General features: G+C 36.9%; 6 non-coding genes across 6 annotated transcripts; all 6 read right to left on the minus strand.

Annotated features, from left to right (window-relative positions):
* Positions 1-3,325: 3,325 nt before the first annotated feature.
* Trnak-uuu lies at positions 3,326-3,419 on the minus strand. The gene is made up of 2 exons: positions 3,383-3,419; positions 3,326-3,361 (listed from the first exon to the last, which is right to left on the minus strand). It is a non-coding gene; the product is annotated as a tRNA-Lys (tRNA).
* Positions 3,420-6,948: 3,529 nt separating this feature from the next.
* Positions 6,949-7,040, minus strand: Trnak-uuu. Its single transcript is given in 2 exon segments — positions 6,949-6,984; positions 7,004-7,040. It is a non-coding gene; the product is annotated as a tRNA-Lys (tRNA).
* A 2,433-nt stretch (positions 7,041-9,473) lies between these two features.
* On the minus strand, positions 9,474-9,565 carry Trnak-uuu. Its single transcript is given in 2 exon segments — positions 9,474-9,509; positions 9,529-9,565. It is a non-coding gene; the product is annotated as a tRNA-Lys (tRNA).
* Positions 9,566-13,259: 3,694 nt separating this feature from the next.
* On the minus strand, positions 13,260-13,351 carry Trnak-uuu. The gene is given in 2 exon segments: positions 13,260-13,295; positions 13,315-13,351. It is a non-coding gene; the product is annotated as a tRNA-Lys (tRNA).
* A 1,981-nt stretch (positions 13,352-15,332) lies between these two features.
* Positions 15,333-15,424, minus strand: Trnak-uuu. Its single transcript is given in 2 exon segments — positions 15,333-15,368; positions 15,388-15,424. It is a non-coding gene; the product is annotated as a tRNA-Lys (tRNA).
* A 1,496-nt stretch (positions 15,425-16,920) lies between these two features.
* Positions 16,921-17,012, minus strand: Trnak-uuu. The gene is given in 2 exon segments: positions 16,921-16,956; positions 16,976-17,012. It is a non-coding gene; the product is annotated as a tRNA-Lys (tRNA).
* Positions 17,013-19,128: the final 2,116 nt, after the last annotated feature.

Below are 19,128 nucleotides of genomic sequence, written 5' to 3' on the forward strand. Positions count from 1 at the left end.
TCTGTGCCTATTCTTTTAGATTACTGTGATAATAAATATTAATGTAGGTGTGAGTTGAAACCAAACCGCTAGGTAACGAATCATACATCAAGACAGAATCACAATAGTTTCACGTGATCGGTATTTTAAGCCACCAATCAGCGTCAGGCTATCGCGCGATTCAATCTTCTAGAGTCTTCGGATTTTTTTCTGTTTGGCTGCACCTGTAAAACTTTTAAGATTTGGTGTATTCATGTAATTTTCCACGCTGAAACTCAGGGACTAATTCACTTTTTCCAGAATTTTATTTTTTAAAGTTACAGCGGTTTGATAATTTTTATCTAGTCAGAAAGCAGGATTTGGAAGCTGTCCTTTCGTGCGGACTGCACTCATTAAATGAAATATTGGCGGAATTCTGCTTCACGCACGCCATATAACCCCTCATGACTTTTTTTATTTTAGGAATTTTCAAAAAATTTTTACGGATTTGTATTCTACACACGAGAATTCATACGATTATGAAAAGTGATTTAAAGCCTATTTAGCTATTATTTTTAGCACATCTCACAGCCACCTCATACCTCAAGTATTTTAAGCATTTAATAGGCGAAAAATGACCACGTAAGTAAGCAGCTTGGTAACAAATTGGAAACAGGCACGTGTATGTTATCCAAAATTTGCAAACTTTAAAAGCTATTAATTCTTTATCTATTGGTTTATGGCGAAAATGAATTTCTTGTCAATGATTACCATACAAAACTACCCTAGTACATCAAATATTAAATCAAGTGGAACAAAAATTGAAGAAATTGAAAAGTGGCAGCCAACAGAAAAGATCTTAATCTTCTTCTTGCGCCTTATAAAAAAGCCGCTTTTGTCAGTAATTGCAGGATGTTGAGGCAGCTGCGCGATGTGTTTCCACTCTGACCACAGCTAGACGAGACTCAAGAAGACAATTAAGACAGATAGCAGATAGACGACTGGAATTTCCGTCGCCACGAATGTAGGACACTTGTTACTAGTTATGTTGGGCTAGCCACATGTTACTGCAGTAAGTTTGAAGCAAACTCCAAGCAGTATATCTCTCCCAGTATGTAAATATTGGTGTTGTCATTTGTAAAATACCAACGCTACTGGACTCTGTGTACGATAATAAACGCTTGTGTTAAATGTTCGCGGTTGTCGTTCAGTTACTTTTTCACGCAGCCAAGATACACATTTTCATTCATCAACTCAACCAGTCATCGCCTCAAACCAGCCAACAAACACGCGACATTATCATCATCATTATATATATATATATATATATATATATATATGGTTAATCCAAACATGAAAGCACAAAAAAAAACACAACAACGCGAGGACGTGGAACAAATATGGTATCATTGAACGCTCAGGAAAGAAGGAAAGAAGGAGGGTTTAACGTTTCGAGCGGAGCTCTTCGTCGGAAACATAGGAGAAGGAAAGATCCAGAGAAGGGAAGACAGAGGAAAAAAATTGCCAACGGTACACACGCGGTCACGTAGGGAAGAGGATTTGAAAATACAGAGGTCTTTTAAAATGTTTATTGACTAGATCGGTTTCGCTTTTTTTAAAAAAAGATTTTCAAAAGTAAACTGCAAGACTTTGTGTAGCCTTTGTGATGTTAAAAATCAATTAATATACATGTATTAAAATACAGTGATAGAGTCATTGACAACGATAAGAAAATGTTAAGAGAGACTTTGCATTCAAACAGTTTACATAAATGTGCTCAAAATAGGCAGTAAAATAAGTTCCTAATTAAGTTCATCAGAAATCATAATTGTTTATAAGCCTATATACAGAAAGAATTTGTAGACAGTATTTGATAGGAGAAGGCGTGTATTGCTTTATCAAATGTTCATCAGAAATCGTAATTGTTTCAAGGATTTTGGAGGAATGACCGACCTTTTTCTTTCATCTTCAGTCTTGCATATATATATTCTTTTACTGTTATTCTTTTACTTGTTTCAGTCATTTGACTCTGGCCACGATTGTCAGATAATTTCTGTGACAACATCAACCCTAACATCTGGCCACTTAGCTCCTCAGACAATACCTCACTTGATTATTATGTGTGGGGCGCAGTTGAGCGAGAGACCAACAAAACTCCTTGTAACACCAAAGATGAACTGAAGGCAAGAATAATGGCAGCATTCACCCACTTAAACAAGGAGACAGTCTAGAAGAGTTGCAGGAGATTCCGAAGTCGTCTGGAGACTATGGTTGAAATTAATGGCGATTTTATTGAATAAATTTACTCTTTAGTATTTCCAGATATTTTTATGTAATTTTTGGTAAATATATTTGTTAAAATGAAATATAAGCGTTATTTTCATGTTTGCGTAATTTAGACGACAGTTTATTCACCGCACCCTGTATATACACCACACACACTTTCTAAGTTGGGTCTATTAATATAAATATTTATATATTTATACTTAAATATTCATCGTCTGAGAGCCCCCACCTTTTGCCTTCTCTCGTTATGCATGTATACATATTTTGTATTTAATACCGAAACTATTATATTTCATATATTTAATTTGTTTATCCGCATATTTGCCTCTATATCCGTTCAACTTGATCCCTCTCATAGCCATTCTTCACCCAGTGGAATCGATCCTGTGTAAAGACATCGGAATCTACGTTTGAATCTTTTGAGCACCAAGTGTCTTCTATACTGAGAATCTCTGGATCTCATCTGTGAACTAATTATTCCGTTTTTGTATTTGGTTTGCAAGGTTCTCAATATGAACTCGTGTGTTGGCATAATGGCCCTCAGAGATACAACAAGGACTGTGTGTGCGTGCGTATATATATATATATATATATATATATATATATATATATATATATATATATATATATGTATCGCCATGTTGAATCGCTAGCTTCTGCACGCATTTTTTTCTCTCCTTGTTTCTCTCCGTGTTTCTTTTCTGTGTATCTTTCTGTTGAAGAGCGTAGGCTCGAAACGTAAAAGACTTGTTTTATTTATATTCCTGAGCGCCATACTAATACAATTGTTTGTTTGTACTCCACCTGCCTTCGTCTTTTGTTTATTTTCATAAAGTTTCCCGTTATATATATATATATATTCACTCACTCCTTTCTGTACATCTGTATATCTGATATCCTTTTTAGACAAGTTTAAATTAAGTGTAGAATATGTAATTAAAGTTCATATTAGCTATCCCCTATAGTTTCTATTATATATATATATATATATATATATATATATATAATACCCATAATAACCTTACAACGATGAAAATGCCAGGCAGCTAGAAGAAAATGCATATCAGAGCAAAAGTTTTGTTGCCCGCAGAGGGACTCGAACCCCCGACCCTCAGATAACTTAACTGCTTCCTTTCATTAAAAGTCTGATGCTCTACCGACTGAGCTATGCAGGCTTCCGACCTTCCGCTTTAACTTTTAGACAAATGAAATATTTTGGACTCAGCTACACATTCCTTGTTAACTGAAACGATTGTTGCATAGAGCTGTCATCTGATATCTTACGTCACCCCGTAGTGATTACTAATAATTCCTTCACATTTACTGCTGATATTTAATATAGTAATTCGTTCACTCATCAAGTCCCATCCTGGTAAAGTCATATTGGTCATTCAAAATGTATATACACTACTCTCTTTCAATTATAATCCTTTCTACTCTAGGCACAAGGCCCGACATTGACAAAGTTACACTGAGTCTTAAAAATTCCCTTCGGTCACGAATGACCAAGAAAGTTCCTCTCCGAGTCACAAGTCCGGGCAAGGTTGTTTGTCGAATACCAGTCAGTCCTTTCCACAACGCTGATGTTGTCCAAGAAAACGACAAAGGCCGATTCAGTTTGGCAACAGTAATGTCGCAAATTATTTCTACTGCTAAGTGAACTGGAGCAATATGAAATGAAGTGTCTTGCTCAGAAACACAACTCATAGTCCGGTCTAGGAATCGAACTTACAACATCACGATTGTAAGCCCAATGTTCTAACCACTGAGCCATGCATCTTCACAAAAAGGTCATCGTAAAGCCACAACGGAGAATCGAACTTTGTATCTCTCAAATTATCTTGAAAACACCTAATAATTTATAAACATCTAATGTTAAAGTGGAAAAATTATCAGAACATTTTTCTATTCAGTTTTGCAAATATAGAATACTGTACGATTGACTATTTGTTTTACTACTACTACTACTACTACGACTACTACTACTACAACACACACACACACGCACGTGTATCTCCCTTTGCAGGATAGAGGACGCCGTGATGGTGTCAAGCCTATCTGGCGACGTTGATGTTCGCCTGGGGCTAAATGCAACAGTAACACCCCCACCACCCTGCCCTGTCCCTAGCCATATTCAGATGGCTTTAGTCCCTTATGTTATGGAGCAGTTACTGTCTATATCTCATTTAGAGAATTATTATTGCTATATATATATATATATATATATATATATATATATATCAATAATTAAGGGTAAAATCAATTAGTTATTAATTAATTTCACCAAGTATTTCTCAGTATGTAAAAACCATTCAAGGCGTATTCAAAATATTTCACGTGGATGGGAGGGGAAGGTACATAGATTCTTTACTTGCACTGTTTGAATTCGCTGGCACTATCAGTTTGGAGGTGTTCGTCTGAGGTGATTCATGTCGGATGAATATGTTCATTATTTTTAGTGCTTTCAAATCCAAACAAGAAATGTTGAGCTGACGAAAGAAATGTCGAGTTTTAATTCGGCTAATCTAGAAACGTTGAACGTTCTCAAATAATCTTTGTACTTGTGATATTTTGTTGTTTTCCCTCCATGTCTACGTGAGTTATTTTTGAGTAAGCACTTTCAGGGAGATTCTTCTTAAAGTAGTAGAAATGGCTAAACAAAAATTTTTTTTGGCTGCTATTTCTAAAAATTTCAGTATGTGGCAAAGTAAATTATTTTACTAAGCCCTTAATTATATAAATGTATATATATATATATATATATATATATATATATATATATATATATATATATATATGTATATATATGAGAAAAAGAAGAAAAAAGAAAAAAATGACGTACAGAAGTTGATTATTCATAGAAATTTAAATTCATGCAGAGAAATTCCTGCATACAGCTGTTTCCACACCTAATCAATTGAAATATGGAAATGTAAATTCCAATCTTTGAAACCAGTTAATTGGATATTTCTTCATGGACAACTTCCAAAAGAAACTACGTCGCCTGCAGAGGGTCTTGAACCCGCGACCCTCAGATTTCATAACTCGACAGTTCTTAAAAGTCTGATGCTCTACCGACTGAGCTATGCGGGCTTCAACCGCTAGATTTAACTTTTAGACAAATGAAATATAATGGACTTAGCTACACATTCCTTGTTAAAGGAAACGATTGTTGTATAAAGCTGTCATCTGATATCTTATGTTACCCCTTAGTGGTTTCTAATAACTCCTTCAAATTTACTACTGATATTTAATATAGTAATTCGTTCATTCATCAAGTCCCATCCTGGTAAAGTCATATTGATCATTCAAAATGTATATACACTATTCTCTTTCAATTATAATCTTTTCTACTCTAGGCACAAGGCCCGACATTTTTGTGGAGGGTGCCACTCGAATAGATCGACCCCAGAGCGCAGGTGGTATAATATAGCACTGTACCTATGCCTGTGTTTAGCCCCTTGTGGGTAATAAAGAAATAGGTATAATATAGCCCTCATCTGTTTCAGTTGCATCACGAAAACTATGTTATGAAGTATTTTTCCATATTTCTCCTGAAGGAGGTGTCATTTTTTGGACATTTGTAGAAGGGAAAGATCTTAAATTTTCCTTCTCCACATGTATCTGGGTATTTACTCAGTGAAACACCTAGAAACATGTGGAGAAGGAAAATTTAAGATCTTTCCCTTCTACAAATGTCCAAAGAATGACACCTCCTTCAGGAGAAATATGGAACAATACTTCATAACAAAGTTCTCCACCAAATTGAATGGGTGAAAATATTTCTATAATATTTTGTACTAGATGAAGGACGAAATTTGTAAAGTAAGTTGTATTAAACACACACACACACACACACACACACACATGCACACAAACAGTACTACACATATGTACATATAAATAAATAAAAACACTCTTTCATCCAGATTCTCCAACCCATATCAGCACAGGTATCAAACATTGGATTGAAAGACTCACCAGTTGCAAAAATGTAAACACATTTTTTTCTTCTTTCCCTCCTCCTCCTCCTTCCTTTCATTCCCTTTCCCATTTGACACACCTTTCAGATACACAGACACCCACACACGCACACACACACACACACACACACACACACACACACACACACACACACACACACACTCTCTCTCTCTCTCTCACACAAGACAATGATAAAAAAAGAAATCCAGACAATTTTTTGAAAAGTGACATTTTGCTCCCCTTGGAGTGACCAGCTGGGTTTGCCATTTCTAAAAGCCAATAATCACTTACCATTGAAAGACTGACCAGCTGCAAAGATATCAGCAAATTTTTTTCTTCTTTCTCTCCTTCTTCTTCCTTTCCTTCTCTTTTTCTTTAAAACTTCTCTAAGATACAAAAACACACACGATCTCTCTCTCTCTCTCTCTCTCTCTCTCTCTCTCTCTCTCACTTTCTCCCCATTCTTCACCCTCTTGTAGTATCTTAAAATCTCTCCCCGCCCCTACACACTCAATAATACTATAAAAGGAGACAAAATTCCTGCAAAAGTTCAATTTGAAAACTCCACTAGAGTGGACCAAAGCGCTTTTATATGATATATGATTCATAAAAAATGTAACATACTAATAAATATCTGTAAATATAAAACCATCCAGCAAATATAAAACCAACCAGTCAATTGGGCATTTCTTCTGCAACAATTTCCAAAAGAAAAATCGTCGCCCGCAGAGGGACTTGAACCCGCGACCCTCAGATTTCATAACACGACAGTTCTTAAAAGTCTGATGCTCTACCGACTGAGCTATGCGGGCCGACATGCGATTCAACCAACATTTAGATAGATTAAATCTTTTGAACTTAGCTAATATATACCAACGTACATACATACACACAAGCATACATACATATATACATACATACATTCATACATACATACATACATACATACATACATACATACATACATACATACACAAACAATACTCAGATGAAATCTGAGGGTCGCGGGTTCAAATTCTTCTGGGGGCAACGAGATTTCTTTTGGAAATTGGTCCAGAAGAAATAACCAATTGACAGGTTTCAAACAAGGAGGGGGCCAGTCGAATAGATCGACTCCAGTACGCAGGTGGTTTAATATAGCCATCAGTTATTTCAGTTGCAACACGAGAACTATGTTATGAAGAATTTTTCCATATTTCTCCTGAAGGAGGTGTCATTCTTTGGACATTTGTAGAAGGGAAAGATCTTAAATTTTCCTTCTCCACATGTATCTGGGTATTTACTCAGCGAAACACCAAGAAACATGTGGAGAATGAAAATTTAAGATCTTTCCCTTCTACAAATGTCCAAAGAATGACACCTCCTTTAGGAGAAATATGGAACAATACTTCGTAACAAAGTTCTCCACCAAATTAAATGGGTGAAAATATTTCTATAATAATTTGTACTAGATGAAGGACCAATTTTGTAAAGTAAATTGTATTAAACACACACACACACACACACACACACACACACACACACACACACACACACACATACACACAAACAGTACTACACATATGTACATATACATAAAGAAAATCACTCTTTCATCCAGGTTCCCCAACCCATATCAGCACAGGTATCAACCATTGGATTGAAAGCCTCACCAGTTGCAAAAATGTAAACACATTTTTTTTTCTTTCCCTCCTCCTCCTTCCTTTCATTCCCCTTTCCCATTTGACACACTTTTCAGATACACAGACACCCACACACACGCGCACATACACGCACACACACACACACACACACACACACACACACACACACACGCACACACACACACGCGCGCGCGCGCGCACCCTCTCTCTCTCCTCTCAGAAGACAATGATAAAAAAGAAATCCAGATAATTATTTGAAAAGTGACATTTTGCTCCCCTTGGAGTGACCAGCTGGGTTTGCCATTTTTAAAAGCCAATAATCACTTACCATTGAAAGACTGACCAGCTGCAAAGATATCAGCAAATTTTTTCTTCTTTCTCTCCTTCTTCTCCCTTTCCTTCTATTTTTCTTTAACACTACTTTAAGATACAAAAACACACACGATCTCTCTCTCTCACTCTCTCTCTCTCTCTCTCTCTCTCACTTTCTCCACATTCTTCACCCTCTTGTAGAATCACATATCTCTACCCGCCCCTACACACTCAATAATACTAGAAATGGAGACAAAATTCTTGCAAAAGTTCAATTTGAAAACTCCACTAGAGTGGACGAATGCGCTTTTATATGATATATGATTCATAACAAATGTAACATACTTATAAATATCTGTAAATATAAAACCAACCAGTCAATTGGAAATTTCTTCTGCAACAATTTCCAAAAGAAAAAACGTCGCCCGCAGAGGGACTTGAACCCGCGACCCTCAGATTTCATAACACGGTAGTTCTTAAAAGTCTGATGCTCTACCGACTGAGCTATGCTGGCTGACACACAAAACAACGAAAATTTAGATAGATTAAATCTTTTGAACTTAGCTAATATATACATACGTACATACATACATACATACATACATACATACATACATACATACATACATACATACACACACAAACAATACTCAGATGAAATCTGAGGGTCGCGGGTTCAAATCCCTCTGATTATTTAATCCCATTGATTATTTAAGATTTTCATTTTTTACCAAAGGACATCTATCTATATAAATATCTTGTTTTCTGGCACTAATATTACAATATCTTAAAATGTAATAATCAATAGTGTTGCTCTTAATGCGCAGCAGTGGTGCAACGAAGTTTAATATATGAAAATACATGATAATATAAGAGGAGCCATTGTGTGTGATTTTAGATGGCTGAAATGGATCTAGTACCATGTAAATGTATGTTTCTTTATAGATGAAAACTGTAGTCAGAGATCTATACTCATGCTTCACAGAATTACCAGGACCGTCAGTTAATTTACTTGTGACAATGATTAAATTTTACTTGTTTCAGTAATTAGACTGTGGCCGAAGATGATGACATAGCGTGGTAGGAATAAAAGAGCAAAAGACTGAATGCTAAGGGAAATAGAAGAGCGTAAAAATATTTCGAAAGACCGGAAGGACATAGCCAAGCTGGAAAACGTGATGGGCAGCAAGAAAGGATTGAGCAAAAAGGGAAAGCAATTGTAACAGTTGCCGGGTGAAAATGTGTTCGACTACGAGAAAAAAAAAATGGTATTGCAAGAAAATAATATGTCACCCGCAGAGGGACTTGAACCCTCGACCCTCAGATTTCATAACACGACAGTTCTTAAAAGTCTGATGCTCTACCGACTGAGCTATGCGGGCTTCCTCTCGTCCAGTTTAACTTTTAGGCAACTGAAATATTATGGACTTAGCTAGACATTCCTTGTTAACTGAAACGATTGTTGCATAGAGCTGTCATCTGATATCTTATGTCACACCGTAGTGATTACTAATAATTCCTTCACATTAACTACTGGTATTTAATATAGCAATTCGTTCACTCATCAAGTGCCATCCTGGTAAAGTCATATTGGTCATTCAAAATGTATATACACTACTCACTTTCAATTATAATCTTTTCTACTCTAGGCACAAGGCCCGACATTTTTGTGGAGGGGCCAGTCGAATAGTTCGACCCCAGTGCGCAGGTGGTATAATATAGATAGAAAGATGATAGAAAAAAATGATGTACAGAATGTTTTATTGAAAGAAATTCGAATACCTGCTTACACTTGTTTCCACACCTAATGAATTCAATTCAAGAATTTTAAGTTCTCACATCTGAAAACAGTTAATTGGGTATTTCTTCAAGGTCATTTTCGAAAAGAGAAGTCGTCGCCCGCAGAGGGACTTAACCTGCGTCCCTCAGATTTCATCAATCTAAAGTTCTTAAAAGTCTGATCCTCTACCGACTGAGCTATACGGGCTGTCAAGCGTTTCAGCGAAAAGTTAGATAGATTAAATCTTTTGAACCTATCTACTATATACATACGTACATATATACAAACATACATACATACAATACTACTTGCAATGGTTACATTGCAATGGTTACATTTCTACTCGAGGCACAAGGCCCGACATTTCTGTAGAGGGGGCCAGTCGAATAGATCGACCCCAGTGCGCAGGTGTTTAGCCCATTGTGGGTAATAAAGAAATGGGTATAACATAGTCTCATCTGTTTCAGTTGCATCACGAGAACTATGTTATGAAGTATTTTTCCATATTTCTCCTGAAGGAGGTGTCACTCTTTGGACATTTGTAGAAGGAAAAGATCTTAAATTTTCCTTTCCACATGTATCTGGGTATTTACTCAGTGAAACACCTAGAAACATGTGGAGAAGGAAAATTTAAGATCTTTCCCTTCTACAAATGTCCAAAGAATGACACCTCCTTCAGGAGAAATATGGAAAAATACTTCATAACAAAGTTCTACACCAAATTAAATGGCTAAAAATGTTTCTATAATATTTTGTACTAGATGAAGGACCAAATTTGTAAAGTAAATTGTATTAAACACACACACACACACACACACACATATGCACACAAACAGTACTACACATATGTACATATAAATAAATAAAAACACTCTTTCATCCAGATTCTCCAACCCATATCAGCACAGGTATCAAACATTGGATTGAAAGACTCACCAGTTGCAAAAATGTAAACACATTTTTTCTTCTTTCCCTCCTCCTCCTCCTTCCTTTCATTCCCTTTCCCATTTGACACTTCCTTTCAGATACACAGACACCCACACACACGCACACACACACACACACACACACACACACACACACACACACACACACACACACACACACACACACCACACTCTCTCTCTCTCACACAAGACAATGATAAAAAAAGAAATCAAGACAATTTTTTGAAAAGTGACATTTGGCTCCCCATTGGAGTGACCAACTGGGTTTGCCATTTCTAAAAGCCAGTAATCACTTACCATTGAAAGACTGACCAGCTGCAAAGATATCAGCAACTTTTTTCTTCTTTCTCTCCTTCTTCTTCCTTTCCTTCTCTTTTTCTTTAAAACTTATTTAAGATACAAAAACAAACACGATCTCTCTCTCTCTCTCTCTCTCTCTCTCTCTCTCTCACTTTCTCCCCATTCTTCACCCTCTTGTGGTATCTTAAAATCTCTCCCCGCCCCTACACACTCAATAATACTATAAAAGGAGACAAAATTCCTGCAAAAGTTCAATTTGAAAACTCCACTAGAGTGGACCAAAGCGCTTTTATATGATATATGATTCATAAAAAATGTAACATACTAATAAATATCTGTAAATAGAAAACCATCCAGCAAATATTAAACCAATCAGTCAATTGGGCATTTTCTTCTTGGACAATTTCCAAAAGAAAAATCGTCGCCCGCAGAGGGACTTGAACCCGCGACCCTCAGATTTCATAACACGGCAGTTCTTAAAAAAGTCTGATGCTCTACCGACTGAGCTATGCGGGCCGACATGCGATTCAACGAAAATTTAGATAGATTAGATCTTTTGAACTTAGCTAATATATACCTACGTACATACATGCACACAAGCATACATACATATATACATACATACATGCATACAAACATACATACATACATACATACATACATACATACACAAACAATACTCAGATGAAATCTGAGGGTCGCGGGTTCAAATCCTTCTGGGGGCGACGAGTTTTCTTTTGGAAATTGGTCCAGAAGAAATAACCAATTGACAGGTTTCCAACAAGGAGGGGCCAGTCGAATAGATCGACTCCAGTACGCAGCTGGTTTAATATAGCCATCAGTTATTTCAGTTGCAACACGAGAACTATGTTATGAAGTATTTTTCCATATTTCTCCTGAAGGAGGTGTCATTCTTTGGACATTTGTAGAAGGGAAAGATCTTAAATTTTCCTTCTCCACATGTATCTGGGTATTTACTCATCGAAACACCTAGAAACATGTGGAGAAGGAAAATTTAAGATCTTTCCCTTCTACAAATGTCCAAAGAATGACACCTCCTTCAGGAGAAATATGGAAAAATACTTCATAACAAAGTTCTCCACCAAATTAAATGACTGAAAATATTTCTATAATATTTGTACTAGATGAAGGACCAAATTTGTAAAGTAAATTGTATTAAACACACACACACACACACACACACACACATACACACAAACAGTACTACACATATGTACATATACGTAAAGAAAATCACTCTTTCATCCAGGTTCTCCAACCCATATCAGCACAGGTATCAAACATTGGATTGAAAGCCTCACCAGTTGCAAAAATGTAAACACATTTTTTTTTCTTTTCCTCCTCCTCCTTCCTTTCATTCCCCTTTCCCATTTGACACACTTTTCAGATACACAGACACCCACACACACGCGCACATACACGCACACACACACACACACACACACACACACACACACACACACACACACACATGCGCGCGCGCCCGCGCACCCTCTCTCTCTCTCTCTCAGAAGACAATGATAAAAAAGAAATCCAGTTAATTATTTGAAAAGTGACATTTTGCTCCCCTTGGAGTGACCAGCTGGGTTTGCCATTTTTAAAAGCCAATAATCACTTACCATTGAAAGACTGACCAGCTGAAAAGATAACAGCAAATTTTTTCTTCTTTCTCTCCTTCTTCTCCCTTTCCTTCTATTTTTCTTTAACACTACTTTAAGATACACAAACACACACGATCTCTCTCTCTCTCTCTCTTTCTCTCTCTCTCTCTCTCTCTCACTTTCTCCCCATTCTTCACCCTCTTGTAGAATCATATATCTCTACCCGCCCCTACACACTCAATAATACTAGAAAAGGAGAGAAAATTCTTGCAAAAGTTCAATTTGAAAACTCCACTAGAGTGGACGAATGCGCTTTTATATGATATATGATTCATAACAAATGTAATATACTTATAAATATCTGTAAATATAAAACCAAAAAGTCAATTGGACATTTCTTCTGTAACAATTTCCAAAACAAAAACGTCGCCCGCAGAGGGACTTGAACCCGCGACCCTCAGATTTCATAACACGGTAGTTCTTAAAAGTCTGATGCTCTACCGACTGAGCTATGCGGGCTGACACACAAAACAACGAAAATTTAGATAGATTAAATCTTTTGAACTTAGCTACTATATACCTACGTACATACATACATACATACATACATACATACACAAACAATACTCAGATGAAATCTGAGGGTCGCGGGTTCAAATCCCTCTGATTATTTAATCCCATTGATTATTTAAGATTTTCATTTTTTACCAAAGGACATCTATCTATATAAATATCTTGTTTTCTGGCACTAATAATACAATATCTTAAAATGTAATAATCAATAGTGTTGCTCTTAATGCGCAGCAGTGGTGCAACGAAGTTTAATATATGAAAATACATGATAATATAAGAGGAGCCATTGTGTGTGATTTTAGATGGCTGAAATGGATCTAGTACCATGTAAATGTATGTTTCTTCATAGATGAAAACTGTAGTCAGAGATCTATACTCATGCTTCACAGTATTACCAGGGCCGTCAGTTAATTTACATGTGACAATTATTATATATTATTTGTTTCAGTCATTAGACTGTGGCCGAAGATGATGACATAGCGTGGTAGGAATAAAACAGCAAAAGACTGAATGCTAATGGAAATAGAAAACGTGATGGGCAGCAAGAAAGGATTTAGCAAAAAGGGAAAGCAATTGTAACAGTTGCAGGGTGAAAATGTGTTCGACTAAGAAAAAAAAAAAAGAAGAAATGGTATTGCATGATAAAAATTGTGTCGCCCGCAGAGGGACTTGAACCCGCGACCCTCAGATTTCATAACTAGACAGTTCTAAAAAGTCTGATGCTCTACCGACTGAGCTATGCGGGCTTCCGTCCGTTCAGTTTAACTTTTAGACAAATGAAATATTATGGACTTAGCTAGACATTCCTTGTTAACTGAAACGATTGTTGTATAAAGCTGTCATCTGATATCTTACGTCACCCCGTAGTGATTACTAATAATTCCTTCACATTTACTACTGATATTTAATATAGTAATTCGTTCACTCATCAAGTCCCATCCTGGTAAAGTCATACTTGTCATACAAAATGTATATACACTACTCTCTTTCAATTATAATCATAACAATGTTCTCCACCAAATTAAATGGCTTAAAATATTTCTATAATAATTTGTACTAGATGAAGGACCAATTTTGTAAAGTAAACTGTATTAAACACACAGACACACACACAAAAACACAGACACACACAGACACACACACACACACACACACACACACATGCACACAAACAGTACTACACATATGTACATATACATAAATATTAATAATCTTTCATCCAGATTCTCCAACGCACATCAGCACAGGAATCAAACACTGGATTGAAAGATTTATACAGTGGTATAAATGTCAACACAATTATTTCTTCTTCTTCTCTTTCTTCTATCTTCCTTCTCCAGCGACAACCCTTCCAGATACACAGGCATCCACACACACATGTGCACACACACGTGCACACACACACACACACACACACACACACACACAAAACAATGACAAAAAGAAATCCAGACAATTTTTGGAGAAGTGACATTTTGTCCCCCTTGAAGTGGCCAATTGAGTTTGCCATTTCTAAAAGCCAAGTGTCACTTACCATTGAAAGACTGACTAGCTGCAAAGATATCAACAAATTTTTTCTTCTTTCTCTCCTTCTTCCTTTCCTTCTCTTTTCTTTAACACACCTTTAAGATACAAAAACACACATGATCTCTCTCTCTCACGTTCTCCCCATTCTTCACCCTCTTGTAGTATCTTATCTCTCCCCGCCCCTACACACACAATAATGCTATAAAAGGAGACAAAATTCCTGCAAAAGTTCAATTTGAAAACTCCACTAGAGTGGAGCAAAGCGCTTTTATATGATATATGATTCATAAAAAATGTAACATACTAATAAATATCTGTAAGTATAAAACCATCCAGCAAATATAAAACCAACCAGTCAATTGGACATTTCTTCTGCGACAATTTCCAAAAGAAAAATCGTCGCCCGCAGAGGGACTTGAACCCGCGACCCTCAGATTTCATAACGCAGCAGTTCTTAAAAGTCTGATGCTCTACCGACTGAGCTATGCGGGCTTCCATCCGTTCAGTTTAACTTTTAGACAAATGAAATATTATGGACTTAGCTAGACATTCCTTGTTAACTGAAACGATTGTTGTATAACGCTGTCATCTGATATCTTATGTCACCCCGTAGTGATTACTAATAATTCCTTCACATTTACTACTGATATTTAATATAGTAATTCGTTCACTCATCAAGTCCCATCCTGGTAAAGTCATACTTGTCATACAAAATGTATATACACTACTCTCTTTCAATTATAATCATAACAATGTTCTCCACCAAATTAAATGGCTTAAATTATTTCTATAATAATTTGTACTAGATGAAGGACCAATTTTGTAAAGTAAACTGTATTAAACACATACACACACACACACAGACACACAGGCACACACAGACACACACACACACACACACGCACACAAACAGTCCTACACATATGTACATATACATAAATATTAATAATCTTTCATCCAGATTCTCCAACGCATATCAGCACAGGAATCAAACACTGGATTGAAAGATTTATACAGTGGTATAAATGTCAACACAATTATTTCTTCTTCTTCTCTTTCTTCTATCTTCCTTCTCCAGCGACAACCCTTCCAGATACACAGGCACCCACACACACATGTGCACACACACACACACACACACATGTGCACACACACACGTGCACACATAGATGTGCACACATACATGTGCACACACACACACACACACACAAAACAATGATAAAAAGAAATCCAGACAATTTTTTGAGGAGTGACATTTTGCCCCCCTTGAAGTGGTCAGTTGAGTTTGCCATTTCTAAAAGCCAAGAAATATTTTCTATTGAAAGACTCACCAGTTGTAAAAATGTAAACACATTTTTTCTTCTTTCTCTCCTCCTCCTTCCTTTCATTCCCTTTCCCATTTGACACCTTATTCAGATACACAGACACCCACACACGCGCGCACACACACACACACACACACACACACACACACACACACGCACACACTCTCTCTCCCTCTCACAAGACAAGGATAAAAAAGAAATCCAGACAATTTTTTGAAAAGGGACATTTTGCTCCCCTTGGAGTGACCAGCTAGGTTTGCCATTTCTAAAAGCCAAGAATCCCTTACCATTGAAAGACTGACCAGCTGCAAAGATATCAGTAAATTTTTCTTCTTTCTCTCCTCCTTCTTCTTCGTGTCCTCTTTTTCTTTAACACTTATTTAAGATACAAAAACACACGATCTCTCTCTCTCACTTTCTCCCCATTCTTCACCCTCTTGTAGTATCTTATATCTCTCCCCGATCCCCACACACTCAATAATACTATAAAAGGAGACAAAATTCCTGCAAAAGTTCAATTGAAAACTCCAATAGAGTGGACGAAAGCCCTTTTATATGATATATGATCCATAAAAAATGTAGCATACTAATAAATATCTGTAAATATAAAACCATCCAGCATATATAAAACCAACCAGTCAATTGGACCAAAAGAAAAATCGTCGCCCGCAGAGGGACTTGAACCCGCGACCCTCAGATTTCATAACTCGGCATTTCTTAAAAGTCTGATGCTCTACCGACTGAGCTATGCGGGCTGACATGCGATTCAGCGAAAATTTAGATAGATTAAATCTTTTGAACTTAGCTACTATATACATACGTACAAACATACACCCAAACATACATACATACATATATACATACGTACATGCATACATTCATACATACATACATACACAAACAATACTCAGATGAAATCTGAGGGTCGCGGGTTCAAATCCCTCTGCAGGCGACGAGTAATCTTTTTGGAAATTGTCCCAGAAGAAAAAACAAATTGACTGGTTTCAAATATGGGAATTTAAATTTCAATAATTGAATTGATTGGGTGTGGAAACAGCTGCAAGCAGGAATTTCTCTGCATGAATTCGGAAGTGCCCGAAATCGTCGAGTTATATCGAAGGAATGCCCATATATTAACAATTGGTTGTGTCTTCATGGGGTCACTCTGCATGCTCACGCTAATGTATAATGACTATTCTTTACAGGTTTGTATTAAATGTGTGAGTGTGATTTTCATTCTTTACCAAAGGATATCTATCTATCTCTATATATATCTTGTTTCTGGCACTAATATCATAATATCTTAAATAATCAATGTAATAATCAATGGTGTTGTTCTTAATGTGCAGCAGTGGTGCAACAAAGTTTAATATATGAAAATACATGATAATTTAATAGGAGCCATTGTGTGTGATTTTAGATGGCGGAAATGGATCTAGTACGATGTAGATATATGTTTCTTTGTAGACGAAAACTGTAGTCAGAGATCTATACTCATGCTTCGCAGAATTACCAGGGCCGTCAATTAATTTACATGTGACAATGATTATATTTTATTTGTTTCAGTCAATAGACTGTGGCCGAAGATGATGACATAGCGTGGTAGGAATAAAAGAGCAAAAGACTGAATGCTAATGGAAATAGAAGAGCGTAAAAATATTTCGAAAGACAGAAATGACATTGCCAAGCTGGAAAATGTGATGGCCAGCAAGAAATGATTGAGCAAAAAGGGAAAACAATTGTAACAGTTGCAGGGTGAAAATGTGTTCGACTAAGAAAAATGAAAAAAAAATAAATGGTATTGCAAGAAAAAAATTGTCGCCCGCAGAGGGATTTGAACCAGCGACCCTCAGATTTCATAACCCGGCAGTTCTTAAAAGTCTGATGCTCTACCGACTGAGCTATGCGGGCTTCCTCTCGTCCAGTTTAACTTTTAGACAAATGAAATATAATGGACTTAGCTAGACATTCCTTGTTAACTGAAACGATTGTTGTATAAAGCTGTCATCTGATATCTTACGTTACCCCGTAGTGATTACTAATAATTCCTTCACATTTACTGCTGATATTTAATTTAGTAATTCGTTCACTCATCAAGTCCCAACCTGGTGAAGTCATATTGGTCATTCAAAATGTATGTACACTACTCTCTTTCAATTATAATCTTTTCTACTCTAGGCACAAGGCCCGACATTTTTGTGGAGGGGGCCAGTCGATTAGATCGACCCCAGTACGCAGCTGGTATAATATAGCCATCATTTGCTTCAGTTGCATCACGTAATATCTCCTCCTCCTCTACCATCACCACTACAACCTCCATCATCATCATCATCATCATCATCATCATCAGCAGCAGCAGCAGCAGCACCCGAACATTGCTGTCTGGAGTTCTAGGATTCAGAGAGCTGGTTACTTCGTCTCCTTGGCGTGTAGGTGACCGAGATCTCTGCAAATCCTCCTCAATGAGATGCCAGTTCATTGAAGGCATACACATTGCAGGTGAGTGGACTAAAGTGGACATGATGTAAAGTTTCTTGCTCAAGAATAGAATACGCTGCCCCATTCCGGTAATCGAAACCTCGGTCTTGGGAGCAACACTCTTACCACTCGGTCACGCGCCTTCACTATCCTTTCTACTGTAGGTATAAGACACAAAGTTTTGGGGTTTGTTCGAGGGTTGGGGTAGGTTAGTCGATTACATCGACCCAAGTCCTCAACTGGTACTTACTTCATTGTCGGAATTTGAGTTCAGAACGTAGAACCGGGAGAAGCGTTACTAAGCATTTTGTTCGGCGTGCCAGTGATACTGCCAGTCCACCACAGCCTTATGCGCCTTCCGAATGATAAGGGAATAAAAAAATCAACTCAAAA

The sequence above is a fragment of the Octopus sinensis genome, linkage group LG6, assembly GCF_006345805.1.
Source record: "Octopus sinensis linkage group LG6, ASM634580v1, whole genome shotgun sequence".
In the NCBI taxonomy this organism is placed as follows: domain Eukaryota; kingdom Metazoa; phylum Mollusca; class Cephalopoda; order Octopoda; family Octopodidae; genus Octopus; species Octopus sinensis.